Source organism: Numida meleagris, chromosome 14, assembly GCF_002078875.1.
Source record: "Numida meleagris isolate 19003 breed g44 Domestic line chromosome 14, NumMel1.0, whole genome shotgun sequence".
NCBI lineage: Eukaryota > Metazoa > Chordata > Aves > Galliformes > Numididae > Numida > Numida meleagris.
The window spans coordinates 3,066,950-3,085,261 of NC_034422.1; the positions used below are offsets into that span (position 1 = coordinate 3,066,950).

An 18,312-nucleotide genomic window follows, 5' to 3' on the forward strand; every position below is an offset into this window, starting at 1 on the left:
TCAGTGTTACATCTCCTGGCTGCTGAAATGTATATTTATAATCTCTCTATGCTATTATAGAGATAATTGTTTTGGATCTGTCATAAACATTAAGGTTATTTTTTTTTACTATACCTTAATTTGTACTGACGCTCTGTTCATTGAATGTTCATTCTCCCCCCCTTTTTTTAAAATCAGCGTAAAAACTGGGTTATACACTGATACCTGGTACATGAGATAAAGGCTCTGATGGAAGGTGTCAAATGGTTGCAGATAGAAAAGTAGTATTGGCAAACGGATTTACAAAGGAAAGGTGATCACAAAGCCACGTTACGTGACCGGACGTCTCATAAATTTCTCTTGCAAATTAATCTAGTTTCCTGTCAAAGTGTAGGCTACAGCCATTTTTTTTTTTTTTTGCCAAGGGAAACTGTTGAAAAAAATTGTAAGCATGTTTCCCAAACTCCAGCACTCCTTGAGGAAGTTGGAGTATTGCCAAGTGGAGATGCTGTTCAGCTCCCTGCTGCCTTCCATTGCTCTCCTTTGCATCTGCATCTCATGGCTCTGTACCTTCTGTCAGAAGTTCCGTGTCAGGAAGAGCTTCAGAAATTATGTCCCTAGAGGCAACTCCATACAAAGTAAAATAGTTCTCTAATATACTAATACAGAGTAGAATGACCAGAAATACAGAACACTCCTGGGTGGTCTTAGGTGTAACTTACTATTTTTATAAGCTGAAATCTAATCATTAATGAGTGGAAGTGTGTGGTTTCAATGTGAAAGATATTGTAGCTGCTCTAATTTTTCTTACTTTTTCCTTTGCTTGTGTATTGCATGTGGATATGTTTGGAAGTATATTATTCAGCAAACCTTGTGCAAAAAAAAAAAAAAAAAAAAAAAAAAAAAAAGAAAAAGGAACATTCATGTACATTCTCAGGAGAAAAACTATCGAACAGTTTCAAAACCTGATATTTTTGTTTTGTTTGGATTTTGTGCAGTGTCCTTCCTTTTTAGCACAGCCCAGCAGAGAACTTGTATTTTAAATTTGTTATCAAAAACTGACAGTTATTGGAAGTAGGGATGACATACAGCGTATGTACGTGCTTAAATCTCCTCTGTTTGGACCAGTCCTTGTTTAATCAGTGGTTAATTTTTTACTGCCCTATCAGTCTCGTATAGCCAAAGAGTGTGCATTATGGTAACATTTGCAGACTGTTGGGTTCAAAACTGAAATGGTTATTGTCTTCACAATTCACATAACACAAAGATGTTCAGAAACCCCTGAAGGTCTCTGTAACATCAGAGGTGAGTTCAGTACTTGGAAAGTAAATGCTTTTTGAAATAATTGAAAGTTTGTTTCAGTAGATCTATTTCCAGAGTGATAAAAAACAAGTTTATGCAAATTGAGTTAATTGTATCAGGGCATTGCTAGCTTTGCTAAAGTGTATGTCTAAATTTTGTTTCTGAAAGCTCCATCTCATAGAACCACTTGTATAGTGCATGCTTTCTAAATGCCCCTCTGGCATCCTTCTTCATCATGTTATGATGTGTGTTCTTTGCACTGACTTCTTGACTTCTTTAAATGCTTTATAGTAAGACATGGTGTGATACAGTTCGAGTACTTTAACATTAACGGATGACAATGAGGAAAGAAAATGTAGTACTCAATGTCCAATGTCAGCTCTCTGCCACACAATTCAGTTTAATATATCACCATTCATGTTGCTATGTCTTACGAAATATTAAAAAAAAAAGCAATTGGCCCCATTTGCCAGGAATGTGGATTTAGATTTTGATTATCTATTCAACAGAGCAAGTGCTTCCATTGTCTTGACATTTATTATGGGGAAAAACATGTTGCCCAGGGATGGTACATGTTTCTTTGTTCTGTCACGACATTTTTATGAGGCCTTGAACAAATCAGAGTTTTCTGAAGAGTATTTTGGTAACCCAGCTTCACTTACTTAAGTGTGTGCTCCTAAGACCTTTCTAAAAATGTTGTGTTCTGCTTTCCTGTGCCTCAACATTCTTTTTTATTAAAAAAAAAAAATACTAACACTGCTTTATTGTTTCTCTGTCATAGATGTAGTAGTAGATACTAGGGTAATGAGGGCTTGAGGTATCTGGATATCTTAAACTGAAGTACATGATTAGGTAGTTTAGAGAAAGGGAATCAGAAGCTAGAAAATGTAAAAACAGTGCCTTCTGATTTTCAGGATACTTTCTAAGAAATAGAATATGCATTCCTTAAAAGCCACTTGTTTAAAAAGTTTCAGTCTCCTATCTTCTGAGTTCAAGCTTCAGAGGAAATGTAGAACTCAGTTATCTTTGGGAAAATAAAACCATTCACCTAGCCCAAATTTGCTGAATAAGCACAACAGTATCATTTTATGTACAGCATTTAAACTGGTTTGTTGGTGAAAATGAGAAGAGAAACCATCGTTATGTGTATTTTTTTCTGTTACTGGTGGCTTTAAAATAATTTATATATTAATACTGACATTTTTATGCCATTGTGTTATGTGCAAAAGAATGTCAGGAGAAATTCAGACTGGGATGAGTGATTAAAAAAAAAACATCAAATGACACATCTGATGATTAGAAATCTAGGGCAGATAAAAATTACCTTAGAACTTGGGCTAAACCTGGTAAACTGTGCTAGAAAAAATCAGGTGGAAATGTGAAAATGTGAAAGCACTTTAATTTTGATATTTTGCTAATGTTTCATCTCAAAACCACCCCAAAATTACCTTTCTAAAATAAAATTTCTGGAATTGCTGTGTTCTTTGAAAGGTAGTTGCATTTGATGTTTTTATACCTGAATTTGAACGAAGAGCTCTTTGCTGTGTTTATAAAATACTTTGGTATACATTTCAGATTTCCATACAGTCTTCATTTTGAAAAATGGATTTGAAGCAACTGTCGCTGGTTCAAAATTTGTGGTGAAAGTTCAGATTAAATTCATCTGCTGAAGAGAATCAGGAGAACCTGGTGTGGATGCAGGCATGAGTGGCAGTGCCTAATGCTGTGTGAGGTGTCTTGGAGTTCTGACGTAAAGCCATCTAGGAGGATGGGAGCACGTAGTAGGCAAAACAAATAGCTTCTACATTGAAGAACGGCTGTTACTGTTTTAAGCAAAAAAATAAATTCAAGTTAGAACAGGTTTCTAACAACAGTTTAATCTAGGTTCAGGAATTGCAGCCTATCAGCATTTATCACCTAGTAATTAAAGAAGGATACATACATAGATTTTAACAACTTTTCAATAAAAAGATAGTTAATTCAATGTACAGTAATCAAATGTCTTCTCACTTTGAATTAAGGTCATTGATAAAACCCTGGTTTGTTATTAAATGCAGATAGGCTTCTGACTTCACAAAAGACTGGTAGGGAAGACACCAGCTTCTGTCTGGGTATATTTTCAACACATTTTGCATAAAATCTGGTACTTAATAGTACAGGTTACAATATTTCATTTCTACATTTAGTAATCTATGTACTGTTGGTTTTCCCTCAGAAAATCTGAAATGTAATCCTGTACATACAATGTTATGTTAGTTCTGTTTCTGTGTATAATTGGATGAATGTCTGAAATAACATCTCTCAGTGAGAGGAAAAGTAAATAGGCCAACGCATGCACATGGTTTTCTTCTTTTACTGTGGATCTGTCATTGAACTGATGAGATTTGCTCTAATGCAAAGAGAAGCATATAATATATTTTAGAATGTTTTAGTATATGATGTAGTGATTGTGTGAATTTTTGGTGAATATTTGAATTGGATTACTGGTCAACCATGTGAGTCTCCTGTGAAGAACAAGATAATGTTTGAATGTTAGTTAGGTTCAATCAGAATGGGAAAATGGCATTTTTTGCTCTTAGTTTACAAGTTCACATCAAAGACCTTCCTGCCTACCTGTGGCTTTTGATTCCCAGCTCTGGAGGCACGCTCTGCATCCACACCACTTAGCTGAGGAGTTTTGAGTAGACTTCATCTTTGTTATCCTCAAATGTTCTAAAATGCTGAGGAGGAGAAAAAAGGTGGTTGCATTGTCAATGGAAAAATGTTTGAGAGCAAAAAATTTCAGCACTGATGTTTCAATTTGCAGGGACGTGTATAAAGCATAAACCTGTTATTAAAAATCAGATTTAGGCTTTGTGAGTTAAAAGGATTCGTAAATTAATGTTTTAACTGATACCAGCCTTTTTTCATCTGACTGACTGAAGATTTTCGAAGTGGTAGCACTTGCCTTTTTGAACTAAGGTTGGATGCCTCTCATATGATCTGAAGTGTCCTAGAAAAGCATGAAAGGGATGCTGCATAGCTGGAGTTATCACTTTTGAGAAAATTCCATGTTGAGATCATTACAAAACACCCATGGATTTTCACAAGAACAGGAGACATTTGGAGTTCTAGTTCCACCTTTTATATTGCTTTTAGCCAATGGATATTTTTCACAGCCTGTCAGTAGTGTATGGAAGTGCAGTACAGTAGCAAATTATTGCTGTGTTCCACTTTATCTTGATGCTTTCAAGGATAGAATGTGTCCACTCTCTATTTTTCTTTCAAGCCTTTTGCTTTCTAACAATGAAAGGACTCTGCTCTCTTGATTTTTAAAGGGTGCCCATACTGTACTTCTTACATGAATCATTCCTTGAGGCTTCAGTAGACCAGAAGGAGACCTCTCCTAGACCATAGCTGTTCTGACCCCAAAATACACCTGGAGGGTCCAGGCATGCAGTGCACTGAAAGCAACCCAGATTACTTTTGCGTGACCAGTAAAGCTTCCTCAGTCTCATAGCAAGCAAGGGAGACATGTAATGTTAAAAATAAAATGCAAATGCCTGAGTTATTTGAATATAATCACTTTATTAATTTAACTGTCTAACAGATACTGATGACAGTCTAATAATAAGGTCCAAAATGTTCTTTCTCATTAAAGGAATTAATGAACTCACACATCTTAAGAATTTCATTTTAATTAATTAGGAATAATTTATATGAGACAGAGTAGAGAAAAAAAAGTGCCAATAAAAAAAAAATCCCTTTTGAGGAGTGGAAAATTAGTAAATCTGTTAATGAAGGATGCTGAATGTCAAGATTTCATGACAAGGGAGCCTACAGTTTTCTGACTCATGTAGAAAGTCACTGGGTGGCTGGAGTCTTTCAAAATTTCAACACTGTTGGCATTCCCACTCATTGCTTTATATGTGTTAAATGGCGTATAATCCCTGCAGCAAGCACAACAGATGTTTGTTCCCAGACAAAAAAAAATTGTCTCTATACGTAGGTAAAGTATCAAAATGTGACACTGCAGCTGTCAGTTTATTCTTTTAAACAGTTAATAAGTATTTGTTAGTAATATAATTTTTAATTTAAACATAGTTTCAGAAAGTAGAAAAACTGAACAGAGATATTTTCCTTGAATTGTAAAGTATGTGTTCCTCTTTTGAACTCTAGGTCCTTCAAAAATTAAATTTCTAAAGCTGCACTTCAGAAACACTCATTTTAAAACTAATCATGTTCTATGTTTTTGCAAAACAGAAATATTGGCTACCACTACACTGTATTATGATTTTTTTTGTCTTTCAGGGCTTAAAAAACAGTACAATGGAAACATTTAGCATGTTACTCTTAGGAAGCAATTTCAGTTATGAGCATTTCCTGATATTATTATTTTATTTTTTTTTACATCCAAAATGAACTTTCATGTCTGACTAAAAATGAGCAAACTATCATTTTGGTTTTATTTCCTTCAACTGTTACACCCAGATTTCAATGTATGTTGGCTTCAGAATCTTGTTAATGTTAAAAATAACTAACTTGGAACTGCTGAAACCATGATTGATAACAGGTAAACATTAAATCTGCAGGAAATTCTTAGAGAAGTAATTTAGGAGTAAGTAGTATGCAAACAGATGGTTTCTTGAATTAGGATCAGTATGCAAAGCTACTACAGTTAGGATAGTACCATGGAGTATTTACTGTTACAACAACTTTTTTTCTTTTTTTTTTTTAAATATATTTTGTGTGCTGCAGGTGCACATTAGGAAAGGCAATTCCAGCTGAAATTCGAATGAACAGAAGAGTAGCGGACTAATCCAAGAGAAAGGGGCCGTGACTTTCACAAAATCAGCCAGCAGCTCAGTGACACAGGTAGGTACAGAGTTTAAACCTTTTGCTTTGCACTATTGTAATATGACAGATAAGCTACACACATTTCATTCTGGGTAGCAGCTGTTTCAGCGCTGTTTTTAGCTTCTGCCTGGTCTTTATAGACATGGAGATTGTGCAGTAACTATTGTGCAGGTTTCCGATATGCACTGAAAATTTTTGTCTGAGAATTCTTTGGCAAAACACATGGAGTGAAATCAAAAGGAGAACTTAGTGATAAATGTCAAATAACATAAATTATCTGCTGGGATAAACTCTATTTGGAATTATTTTTACACTCTGTAAAGAATGCATGGCTATACATGTATATTTATACTTTTACAGACTAAAACTTTCTCTTACTGTTTAAATATTTACAGATCATTATAGTTTCCAAAGGCTTTTAACTTTCTGCGAAAAATAATACACAAGCCTGCAAACAAAGAAATGTTTAATTCAGACACATCTCAAAAAGATTGATAGAATATGGTTACAAAAGAAGTTGTTATGCCAAATTTGTGTGTGTTGTAGAAGATAGGGTAATAGGATGGAAAATGAGAGATCCACTTTTCCTTCTAATCTGATTGCTTTGTAGTTGAGCAAACTGTTTCATGGTTTAAAAGCTCTTCTGAGCAAAACCTACTTCATACTCCATATTTGTATAAATACACATTATGTGCTCATCACCTTTTTCGTCTGGACATTAGAATAACAGGAAATGACATTAAGGACTGTATACACTTTTAGGCAGAATCTGAATGACGTGGATGGAAGCAAGTAACTGAAACTAGATTTACAGCCCTAACATTCTATCCTGAGTTGTAATAATATTCCTGGTGCAGTCTTAGAAGAAAAGAGTGCCGACCAATCTTTCTGTAGGGCTTGGGTATTTGTGCTTCCTTTGTTGTGATAGTGAGGAGTCAGCGTTACAATTTTTCACTTGTCCATTCAAAATGCCAAATAGAGGAAAGCTGTATTTTTAGGCAGGCAAACATAATTTTAAAAATGTTGTTGAGTTCAACAGCACTGGCCATTTTGATGGATAGAAACTTAGAGATGGGTGGCAAGGCATAATGATGGGTGCTAAGAATCTTTTTCATTAACATGCAAGCAGTGTTTGGGAAGATAATGTAAATTGGTGACACCTGGGCAGATTTTAGCGAAGTGGGGGTGAGCAAAAGACAGAGCACAGTGCCACCTAGTGCCTTCGGCAAAATCAAACTGAACAGTCTCGATCAACTTTCAGGTGGATGCAACTTAAAAACAAGTAAAACACATGAAAGGGGTATTAATGTGTTAAAGTAAAATTCAGGGAGCTGGTCTCTACATCAGGAAGCAGGTCTATTCTGAATTCCTGGGAGAACTTCCTAGGTATGAGAAATACTCTCAGTATATGAGGGGAGTGAATCCCACCTAAGTCCCTTTTTGTGGCTGAGATGTGGGGTGTACCCTGGGCAAAGAAAATGCTGTTATGCATTAAATCTCAGGAAAATTTTCATGTCCTAAAGAATGTTGTAGACCATGTGTACAGTCAGGCCACACTTGTAAGGTCATGCTCAGAGGCTGGATGTACATGTTCACTTGAAATCCGCATGAATAAGCAGAAATTCAACTTCATATTATATCAGTCTTTTGTATTGTACTTGATGAAGTGTGTGTCAGAAATTTTGATGTGAAGAGAGAGTAAATATGATTTAAAAGTATACTGTTTACGGTACCAAGTGTGACATTTGTCCTGGGAAACACAGACCACGTCTGCTCTTTAATTGCCCTCTGGACCTCCCTCCCTCCATTCACTGTGGAGGTTGCTGGAAGTGACTGTCTCCTTTTGTTTCCTTAGGTGAGTGGAATGAATCCAAACCAGAGCACGGGATGTTTGGATTTGTGTACATGTATACCTGTATATTAGACTGCTTTAAATTTTCAAATTCCATGTGCATTTTTACATGCCAAATAGAGGGGAAGCAGTAGCTACATGATTGCTTATAGAGAAAATACAATAGCTTAGCCCTGTGTGTAATTGTGGGATGATAATATTCCTGCAGTAATACAAGTGAAGGACAGGCAGAATTACAACCACAATGCTTTTCAGATTCAAAGGAAATGGGACAAACTTGAAGCATCTGATAAAAAGGAATTCTATTTCACTAGCAATAAGGGAGTATCTCTGTCATCTTGGCAATGCTCAAGTATCAGCAGCTACTTCTGTTATATAAATGAATCTAATTTCCCCAGAAATGAGCTAGTCATAAGTGAGGTAGTGGAGAATCTCTGAATGTAGTACTAGGGAGTGGATTTGCTTAGAGATGGCTTTAAAAGGAGATATTAATCAAAGACTTCTTAATTTGTTTACTGTTAGAATCTTTATGGTCAACTTCCCTTGGATTGTCTGCATTTTGATGCTCAGAAACTTGAGATAGAACAAAAATTTGTAACATTTTTTTTGCAATTAGGTTTAGTTCAAGTAAGGGAGATTATTTTAATGTTATGCAATTTTAGGCTGTGTGTAAGATGTTGTGCTAAAATTAGTGAAATTTGTGTATCTGAAGGGTCTGAAGTAGTTGTTTGTTAGTTGCTATGCCAAAGGTTTAATTTTATCTTTACTGCTCTTAAGAGCAACAGGAAGAAAAAAAGAAGTAATAGTGCATAACTTGTGAAAAGTAAACCACTAAGTTTATTCTGCTGTGATTCATAAAGTCCCATTATTTGATATCTTGTTATTTGTATTATTCATCCAAGTGATTTAAATCCCCAAGGCTTCTATAATCTTAGCAGTTTTTTTCCTACAAAAAAATCTCTTAGCCATTTGTTATCCTCCCCCTCCAAATATCTCAGTCATCCAGTGCAAGGGCAGAAACAATGCTGTATGATGCTGTGTGTGACCTATTAGATAGTATGAATAATGTACAGCACATAGTCTAAGTATCAGACTCTTGAGCTATCGGTGTCATTTAAAATAAGCTGCTTTGAAAAATAAAAATAAAAGGAAAAGAGGAAAACTGCTTAAGAGATTTCCTAAATTTCCTTTTTGCTTACTGTTTGGACCAATAGTATTATCAAAAGTTAAAGGATGTCAGTTAATATCTTTTTCTTTGTACCTGGTTTACTGAAATTCATTTTTTATTCTTGTGACCTTTGTTATTCACTTTTTCACCCCCATTTGCATTTACCAGAGTTCTTTAGTCAAAGTACAAAGTGAAAACTGCAGCACTAATCAAAAGTGATCAGTTAAAATAGATGCATATTAAATAGAATAAATGAAAGATTCATCCATCCTGCCTTGAGTTCCAAAGCCCTGAAGCACTCCATAAGTCCTCTTCATTTCCTCCTCAGTCAGCCCACTGTGTACTCTGACCGCCCTTGTTCATGGCACATAGCTCATGGTCTTAATTAAATCACAGATGGTAAGTAATTGTCCCCTTAAAGAATCATTTGGACTTCTTTCCATCTAGTAGATGTTTTATATTTCTGAGGGCTTTGATACATCCTGGAGACTCATATCTACCTATTACAAAATTCTACCAGAATTGCTTTATTAATAGATGGGCGGTATTGTTGAAAACAATTTTGACTTTATGTAATTGAAATTTGTAATGTGTCATTGGAGGTTGTTCGAGGTTTAGCAAATGAAAAGCTTTGTTGGTATCGTTTGTGCCTTCAGGCTTAGCAGAAAAAAATAATTGTAAGTATGCTGCTGAAGCCAAGCATTATCTATTTTTTATATTGCAATCCTTTTTGAGAGTGAAATCAAGAACTCTAGAGTCTAAAACTGTGGATGGTATTGGTAAACCACTTGAAATGAACGTGGGCCCTGAACTCCTGCTCAAGGCATTGTTTTATAACAGTTAAATGCTAATAAGAGTGGGTTGTAATGTAGTAGAGCTTCAACTTCTTTTATACTTTCTGCTTCACTGTTGCCTGACTCTGAGCCCTTGTGTTTGTGTTTTGTATGGATTAAAGCTATTGCATCTATTCTTTAGGAAATACCTGGAGCATGAAAGCTGTTATATTAAATTGGTTCATTACAGTGTTACATGCATAACTGCATAAACATCTATTTGGTCTTTCTTTGATCAACATTGATCTTGGCACTTACTGCTACTGACACCTATAAGCCTTTTTTTTTTTCTCTAGAATGTTTTTTAATTCTAATTTGGAATTGTCAAGAGTAGGTTCTTTTATTTCCCATGATAATGACTTTCCAAATTTTTTGAAATAGCATGAAACTTAAATCGGTTCTACTGGAGGCAATTTTACACCAATGTTAAAGGGGCATTGATGTGCCAGCAGTGTTTTGCTGCTGCTATGTGTTTCACCTGGAAAAGCACCTTGGTCTGTCACTGAAGGGCACTGCATAAATGCAGTACAGTATTATTACAGATATATACAGATTATTATTATTATCATAGCACCACACTCCAAGCTACCTCCCAAATACATCAGTAACCAACCTACCTTGGCAGTTTTGTCATTTCAATTTTCTTTGCTTTTTCTCCATTTGTGTTTTTTTTTTTTTACTTATGGCTTCTTGTAAAATTGCTGTGGTCTTTCTGTTTAATTAAGCATGTTGTACCAAGTCTACCTGGTTTAGCCCTTTGAGCCATTCATTTATTATTATGCATTTTTTCAATGCATAGTTTTTAAGTGGCTCATTTTTCCCCTTAGTGTCATTGGTATTTTGACATTCACTATGTAGGCTTTTTTTGTTTGTTTAGAACAAGCAGCAACATTTTAGTCCTACATTCTCTAATGTCAAGGCTGTGTTTCTAATTAAATATTTATTGTACTCGCTGTTGAATTCCAGTGTTGAAGACAATTTAACACTGCTCCAACATCAATCCTAGCAAAAGATCGGCAGACAAGTAAGGTGGTGGGTATGTCAGAGGGAGAAGGGCTTGCGTATAAGTTTGAGTGGACATGTTATGCTAGTTTTATGTGTTTTATGGTCACCATTTCAGGTGGAGGTTCAGTGGGGCTGTCCTCACTTCTGTTCTTCTGAATGGCTTAATACTATGAGGGCACATTCCCTGGCGGAATGATAATAGTTTGGAGAGCGTAACTCATTGGTCTTTAAACGATGTTCTAAACTCACTGATTTCATTTAGATACCTATTTATCTGTTGAAATGATACGGCTTGACAACATGTTTAAAATATTTCTTAAATGAACAAGGAAAACAAGGAAACCTACTGGTACAAATCCTGCATGTAAATATTGAAGCTTTCTTCTTGTTGCACTTCACCCTATGAGATCAAATATGCAATATTAAGCTGTGGTATTACATCCTAACAATATAATAAAGTACTTCATGCAATGTAGAAATTTTACTAAGCATTTTAATCTTATTTTATCTATATTCATTATTAACCAGGTAAAGTTTAAACAAAAAGCACTGTTTTTTCCTTTTAAGTGATACTGCCACTGCAGCAGATGACAGTTAGAGCACTATGGACTGAACTGTGTTACCGTGAACAAAACCATCTCATGCAGTATAATGTGATGTGTAGTTTTAGATAATTTCCTCTGGCTTTTGTAACTACTCTGCCATAGTGGTGAAAGTAGGAGTACAAATTTCCACTTGATATTGTCTGGCAAAGCTAAGACTACTGTGTGGGAAAAGAAATCTCAAACAGTCAGGAAACAAGCTTCTGAGATGAACGGCTTTAATAATTTTGTGAACCATTCTAAATCTACTCATACTCAAAGTACATACAATTATCCATAAAATAAATTGTCTTGGTCTCATAATTGTCTTGGCTAATTACCTTTTCAGCAAATTAAAAGGTGAGAGGGCTGAATGCTTACGTCTGTATTTCTTTAGTAGTGAATACTTATATTGTTCCTTTGTTCACTGATGTGAATCTCCAGTTTAAAAATGTTAGATTTCCACTTTTCCTTAGTAGCTCTAGAAAAGCCTGGCTGTGCAATCTGCACTACCTGTAAATAAGAATGTTCTATAATTGATAAGATCCACAGGCCTCTCTTTCTGCAGTACTTTTTCCAAACGGGAGAAAACACTCCAAATAAAAGCTACTTGCAATTAAAAATCATCTCACACCTTTACAATGCTTGCAGTGGCCCGAGGGATGGTTTTCTTGTTTTCTAACACAGCTGAAGACTGACTGGATTGAAAAGGAAATTCATTATGAAACTGAAAAGAAGCAGAGAAAGCTTGTTTTATCACTAAATGAAACATAAGAGAATACGTATAGATTTGGCAAGCCTGCCTTGACATTTTAAACCCTTTCTGCTTCTGAATTTGTACAAGTCCTAATCTATGAATAGGAAGAAATTTAACAGCCAGACAGCTAGAGATCTAAGCTGCTTAGAGTTGGTTCATCTTGTTTGGATAAGATTTATCGTAACAGCCTCCCAGCCAGAAGGCAGAACCAAAACAGCACTACCACTATTCTTGCTATTTTCCATTTCTCTGGCAAAACTTTCAGACAAAGGAGTTAGAAAATGACATGAATTTAAAAATGTGGCTCTCTACTGTCTGCCTATGAAATGATACAATGTATACATAGTACTTAAAAACTTAGAAAATGTAATTGCATATATCCAAGTGTTGCAATTGTTCTGAATTCATTTTGGGAACAAGAATGCTTTTTAAGCAGTTTTTGTCCGCTTGTTACTCAACTAATTAGTAATACTTCCAAAGTTCATTTCAATAAAAGAACCCTGAATTTTTATGCCACTGAGAAGGGTTAGCAACCTATGTGAATTAGGGAGCTTTTTCTACATGGTCTGTTTCATTTAGAACTTGAACAGAAGAAATACGAATATGAGTTTTTTCAGCACTGCTCCAGTTCACTCTCCTGTTGCTCTGGCAATCCACATAGGAAGCAGGGCTCTCTGCTGCTCACTGCCTGAAATGATCTTCCTTGAAAAAGAAAGCAGCATCCTAGTTAACTTACCTCTGCTGTAATTATTTCTGCTTCAAAGCTATATTGGAGTTATTGTGTGATCATTTGCTCTGTACATGCTGCACAAATAGATCCTCTGACTTCTGGAAGCAAATGCAATAAGGCAGAAAGAATCAGCTTTGATACTTTCCCACTGGATTACAGGATAATTTGTTTGGCTTTTGAACATGTGATGAATTATAGGAAGGCACATGATAAGTACTTGCACCGAGAAAACCCTTCTAAGCTATTCCCTGGAATGAAAGCAGCATTCTGGTTTTCATTTACATCTCCAGACCACCCAAATTAAGCCAACAGTAAATGCCCTCTGTATTCAGTTAAGAGATTTTTTTTGTGCCTGGATGGGAGAGGAGTAAGAGGTTACATGTCTGAGAGCCTAGGTAAGTGCTCCAGTGAAAACTGTTGTTGCAATATGGACTGTGTAATATGCCGTAAAGAATGAATATTTTTCTGCAGATGACAGTTACATGGTCCTCTCTCTGTTTATGTAATTTCAAAAAGTGCTCTGTAAAGAGAGCTTTGTATCAGATTAGCATTGTTGCTTTGAGGTTTTTTCCCTTGTCATGTTTGCTGAAAATTTAGTCAATCCAAGGCAAGCTTGAGACAAAGCATCAGACTACCCATATGAAACATAATCTAGTACTGAATCCTGATAATAAAAGCAAATACCCAACAATATTGAGAATACTCAGTGCCCTCGAACTCCCCTTCAGTTAGAATTGTTAAAGCTGTTTGAGCTTGGAGCAAAAGTTCTGCTTCCTCTGTGAGTTCCTATTCCTACTCTTTATTTAAAGAGCTTTGAGCCAGTTAGCCTAGAGGGGACAAATTAATTAAAATCAGTAGTGGTTTTAAAACATAGAGGTGATGTAAAATAGTAATGTTACAGGCTAGATTCTCAGATGGTCTGAACTAATGTATGTCAGTGGCTTCAATTAAGTGCAAATGGAAATCCTTTTTATGCATTTGTTTTCTTGTTTTTGTTTTGCTTTGTTTTCGTCATTTTGACTAAATTCTGAATAGCAAAATCTGTTAGTTTTTTTTTTTAACATATATGGTTTTTCATATCTGATGTTTGAGCCCTTGCTTCCTTTATTATGGCTTGCTAATTTTTACCTGATGAGGGCTTGTAGGAAAACTGTTTCTGAGAGATCTCCCCTGTGCTGAAGTTCCCTTCCTTGAACTTATTTTGGCTGCTACTTACCACTTCTGTCAGACTCTGCCTCGTAGGCTCAGAAGTAGTAGCTCTGTGTCTAAGAGACTGTCCTATTTATGTTTCTTTGTGTAGGTTAATACTGTGATTCAAGCTGCATGCTTTGAGTGAAGGTAGAGCTGCAGTGCTTGGGCAGCAGTTGCAAACTAGGTAATGTGTTAGATTAGTACATGCAGGACCATAACATACATAAGATATTCTTTTGGTGCTTTGGGCATGTGATATTTGTATTCTAGGAGATATTTCTGACAAGTGCATTTCTTTGATTCTTTACTCTGCCATAGAGTTCAGTAGAGATAAACTGATGGATGAAAAAGACTGAAGGGAACTGTGCAGAAAAGTTTCCTTGGTCCGTTAGACTTCTCCTTTGCTTTCATTTATTGCCCACCTTCTTAGCTGAGTGCTGTAAGAAAGCAGTGGTAAATCATAACTGAAGAAGGCTGTGGCCCTGAGTAACATTTTAGCCTGTAAGAACATGTGCTTCTTCCAGCCTGGTGTCATTTTTGTGAGAATGTCTGCAATCAAGAAATAATAGCACATCTCTTTTGCCAGTTTGCTGTCCGCTTCAAGATGTGAGTCCAGATGTCTACCAGAAAACAGATGTACAAACTACAAAAAAAAACAAACCAACAATCCAGATATGACAGCTATATTATTCAGTGTGTAATAATGTAAATCCTACTACATCCAACATCCTCCATGCATTTAAAAAATTCCATTTTTTCACTCCAGAAGACAATTCTGTTTAGAACAATGACATGCCATTTTCCATTTTTGAAATCTCTCTAATTTCCTTGCCTAATGAAAGTCCTAATATTTTTTCAGTTCATAGTATATTCCTGTTCAGAAGCCATCTGCTTGTTTATACACAGAAATGTACTACGCTATCACTCCTTGTCTGTTTTGTTATTTCACTTTTTTCTTTTACTTTTTACAGCAATGAGAAGCATATTAACTTTAACATGATTAGCTTTTGTCTTGCTGACCTAATGTTAATACTACAGGAAGGTTTTGAACCTTTGAGTGCCACTAACGTGATGCTTGTGTTTTGAAAGTCCAAAGAAAGAAAGAATCTCAGATTGTGACAAATATTACCTGTCTCACAGATGCCAACAAAAAGTTATTAAGGCTAATGAAAACTGAATTATGAAAAATCTATTTATATAGTACAGATGAATAGAAAAGCCAGTAACAGAAATATTGCAGATAGCAGAGAATGAAGAGGGACATAAAGTTGGTGGTCAAGCCCTCAACTTCATCCTGGTGAGCCTTGGATGGCCAAGAGGCCTCTATGCTTCCACTGGCTTATCTATGTGGTGAGAATAGAGGGAAATGGTATAAGAATGTTCCCCGAATCACCCAGCCTTGGTTTCCCAGAATGTACAAAAGCTACAGATCCAAGTGAGAGAAGGAGAAGGCCGATACTAAATCAAGGCTGTAAGGTGTGGTTTCACTTATGAATGGGTTTCCTTCTTCAAGCTAAAGCCGAAGTTAGGGTAACAGCATTAAACATTTCAGCTAATTTAAACACTGTGACCAGTAGTAAGAAGCTACAGAGCATGGGGTAGTAAGAAAAACTGGAGTTATTAGGGACTGGTGCCATTAATTGCCTTTTATTATAAAGCTGAGTCCCCTCTTTCATGTTGAGGTTAAGGTGAGGATCACAGTTAAGCTTAACTTTACAACTAAAACATAACATTTTCATATGAACACTGAGTGATCCAGTTTTCCAGGAAAAAAAATGTGATTTATGCAGAGGTTTGATATTAATGAGGGCTAATGTAAAGTCATTTTGTGAGGATGAGCCTTTTCTTTATAACAAGGGACCGGCGGTCAAGTAATGGTTGGGCAATGTAAGAACTTGTGTGTTTGGGTTGGGGAAAGATGTGGCTTGCTGCTGTGGATATGACAGATATATTTGTTGTCTTGTTTCTTAGCATTTTGTCTGTGTCAGAGTATTTCATCTTTCTGTGTCATTATCATTGCTATCTAAATAGCCTGCCTTTCTTGCTGCATAGATCTTAGATCATTAATGTTACCAGAGTTCTACAGTATAATTACTTCTTCATCTAAGTTCCTTAACTGCATCATTATCTTTAAGGTAAATAAGACTGATAACTTTATCTTGGATCACAGTCAAAATTTGCAAGCCCTTATTTTACAGTCCTTTACCCTCTCTGTCAGTACTTGATCAATTAGTGATAGATCCATTCAGGAGCATGAGTGTAGAATGTTAAAGTACATTTTCAACTGGTAATGAAACTTGTCTTTCTGTACTTGAAGTAATTAATCTCTTATTCATTTATTTTTGGCTAGTCAGGGCTTCTTCTTGTACTCACAACTAATTAAGTTGAGAAAAGTATGTATCCTGCCCTTGACTATTAGTATTAAGATCTTTTGTTTCTAAGAAGTAACTCATGAACATGGTGAATGAAACTGTCAGATAGTGAAGGTAGAAAAAATATTTTGTGTCCCTCCTTCTGCTTACATTCAAAAGAGTGTAATTTTCCAGAACGAAGTGACAATGATCCAGTTACCTGCCACTAGTACATTATTAGCTTATGCAGATATACTCACTGACATGTTCAAAATTGCCTGTACTTTATTCCTACCTGATGGCATTGTAGCTGTGTGTCAGCGGTGTACGGGCAGGTTCGGCCTGGTTCCGTGACAAATGGGGCGGACCCATGCCCTGGGAAGGGAAAAGGGAAAAAAGGGTAGGGAGATGGGCCTGAGAACAAAACAGAGGCAACAATCTGAGGAGAAACAAACTAATTTACTAAATAAGATATCGGAATGCAAAATAACACATTGTAATTACAATTTAAGCTGATAAATCCAATACAGTGAGAGAGAGTGTCCAAAGTTAAGGTAGGCCTTACTCTAGTACTGACAGTGAGATGGCTGGGGAGCGAGATGCTGCCGGGACGAGAGACAGGCGGAAAGAGAAAAACAGCTCTCGTGATCTGCGAGCTTTTATCTTTCCCTCTGACCGGAAAACGGTAACAGGGGAGCAAAGTCCCCTGGGGAATGTAGTAGTCCTTCTCATACTCTCATATGTCCAGATACATACATTACATGATGTTATGGTGTGGAATACCGATAACCAAAAATCATAAAACCTTGACACCGTGTCATGCTCTTTCAGGAACTTTGTTGTTATTGTTGATGCTGCTTGCACACTCACGCCGAGGCTTGCAGTCCTTTATCCCAGCAGTGGTCAGGAGTTTAATTCAAGCATAAAGTTGTTTTAAAAGGTTTGCTAGGATAGTATGCACATCCAAGATATTTTGTTGTGCTACTCCTAACTATGTTATATACCACACTCATAAATTTTACAAACCTTTGAAATTTTTTGGTAAGTTATCTTTGTGGAAATTTTGTGAGGTCAGAGAATGAGATAGTAAGCAGAATACTGGAAATTCCAAAAGAAGATGCTTTCATCTTTAGTGATATTCCTGGTCTATGGGATCTAGATTGTTTCTCTAGAGAGACAAGGACGTTCCAATGTTAGTTATCTTAAAAAGTCTGAATGCGAACTCTCAAAAATAAACTGAAATTTCAAATGAGAAATAAAGATCAATTTTATACAGCTTTGTAATATTTTGTCATTCCATAAAGGTTCCCATACTGATCTTTAAATAGAAAATAGGTTTTTTTTGTTGTTGTTGTTTTTTTTTAACCACGGAGTGAACTGAAATACTTACGATTTGTTGTCTGGATTAGAATTTTTGTGTGTGTGTGTTTCATATTCTTATAGAACTGAAAACTTTCAATCATGCTAATGCTTGAGTATTGACTGATGTCTTGGATTATCAGTCTGTACTAGCATTTTCTGCTCATCCTCATTTTCATGGAGTGCTGTTCTGCCTCAGCTTTCTCTCAGAAGGGATTTTGCATTTTTGCATTTTTGAAATAGAAAGTCAGTGATAAGGTCTACAGTTATAAGATGTGCAGTTGAAGAGCTCTTTGCTCCTGCAGCCATCAGCATCTGTGATTCTATTACAGACAGAAAATAAGCAGCTGCTGAAGGCAAGGAGCAGT

At 36.0% G+C, this 18,312-nt stretch overlaps 1 long non-coding RNA gene across 2 annotated transcripts in view; it reads left to right on the top strand.

Annotated features, from left to right (window-relative positions):
* LOC110406436 overlaps positions 1–18,312 on the top strand; it is a 297,282-nt gene that overhangs the window by 14,680 nt on the left and 264,290 nt on the right. For both annotated transcript variants that reach the window (XR_002443473.1, XR_002443472.1), the window contains exon 2: positions 6,019–6,135. This is a non-coding gene — a long non-coding RNA (uncharacterized LOC110406436). The remainder of the gene's footprint in view (positions 1–6,018; positions 6,136–18,312) is intronic.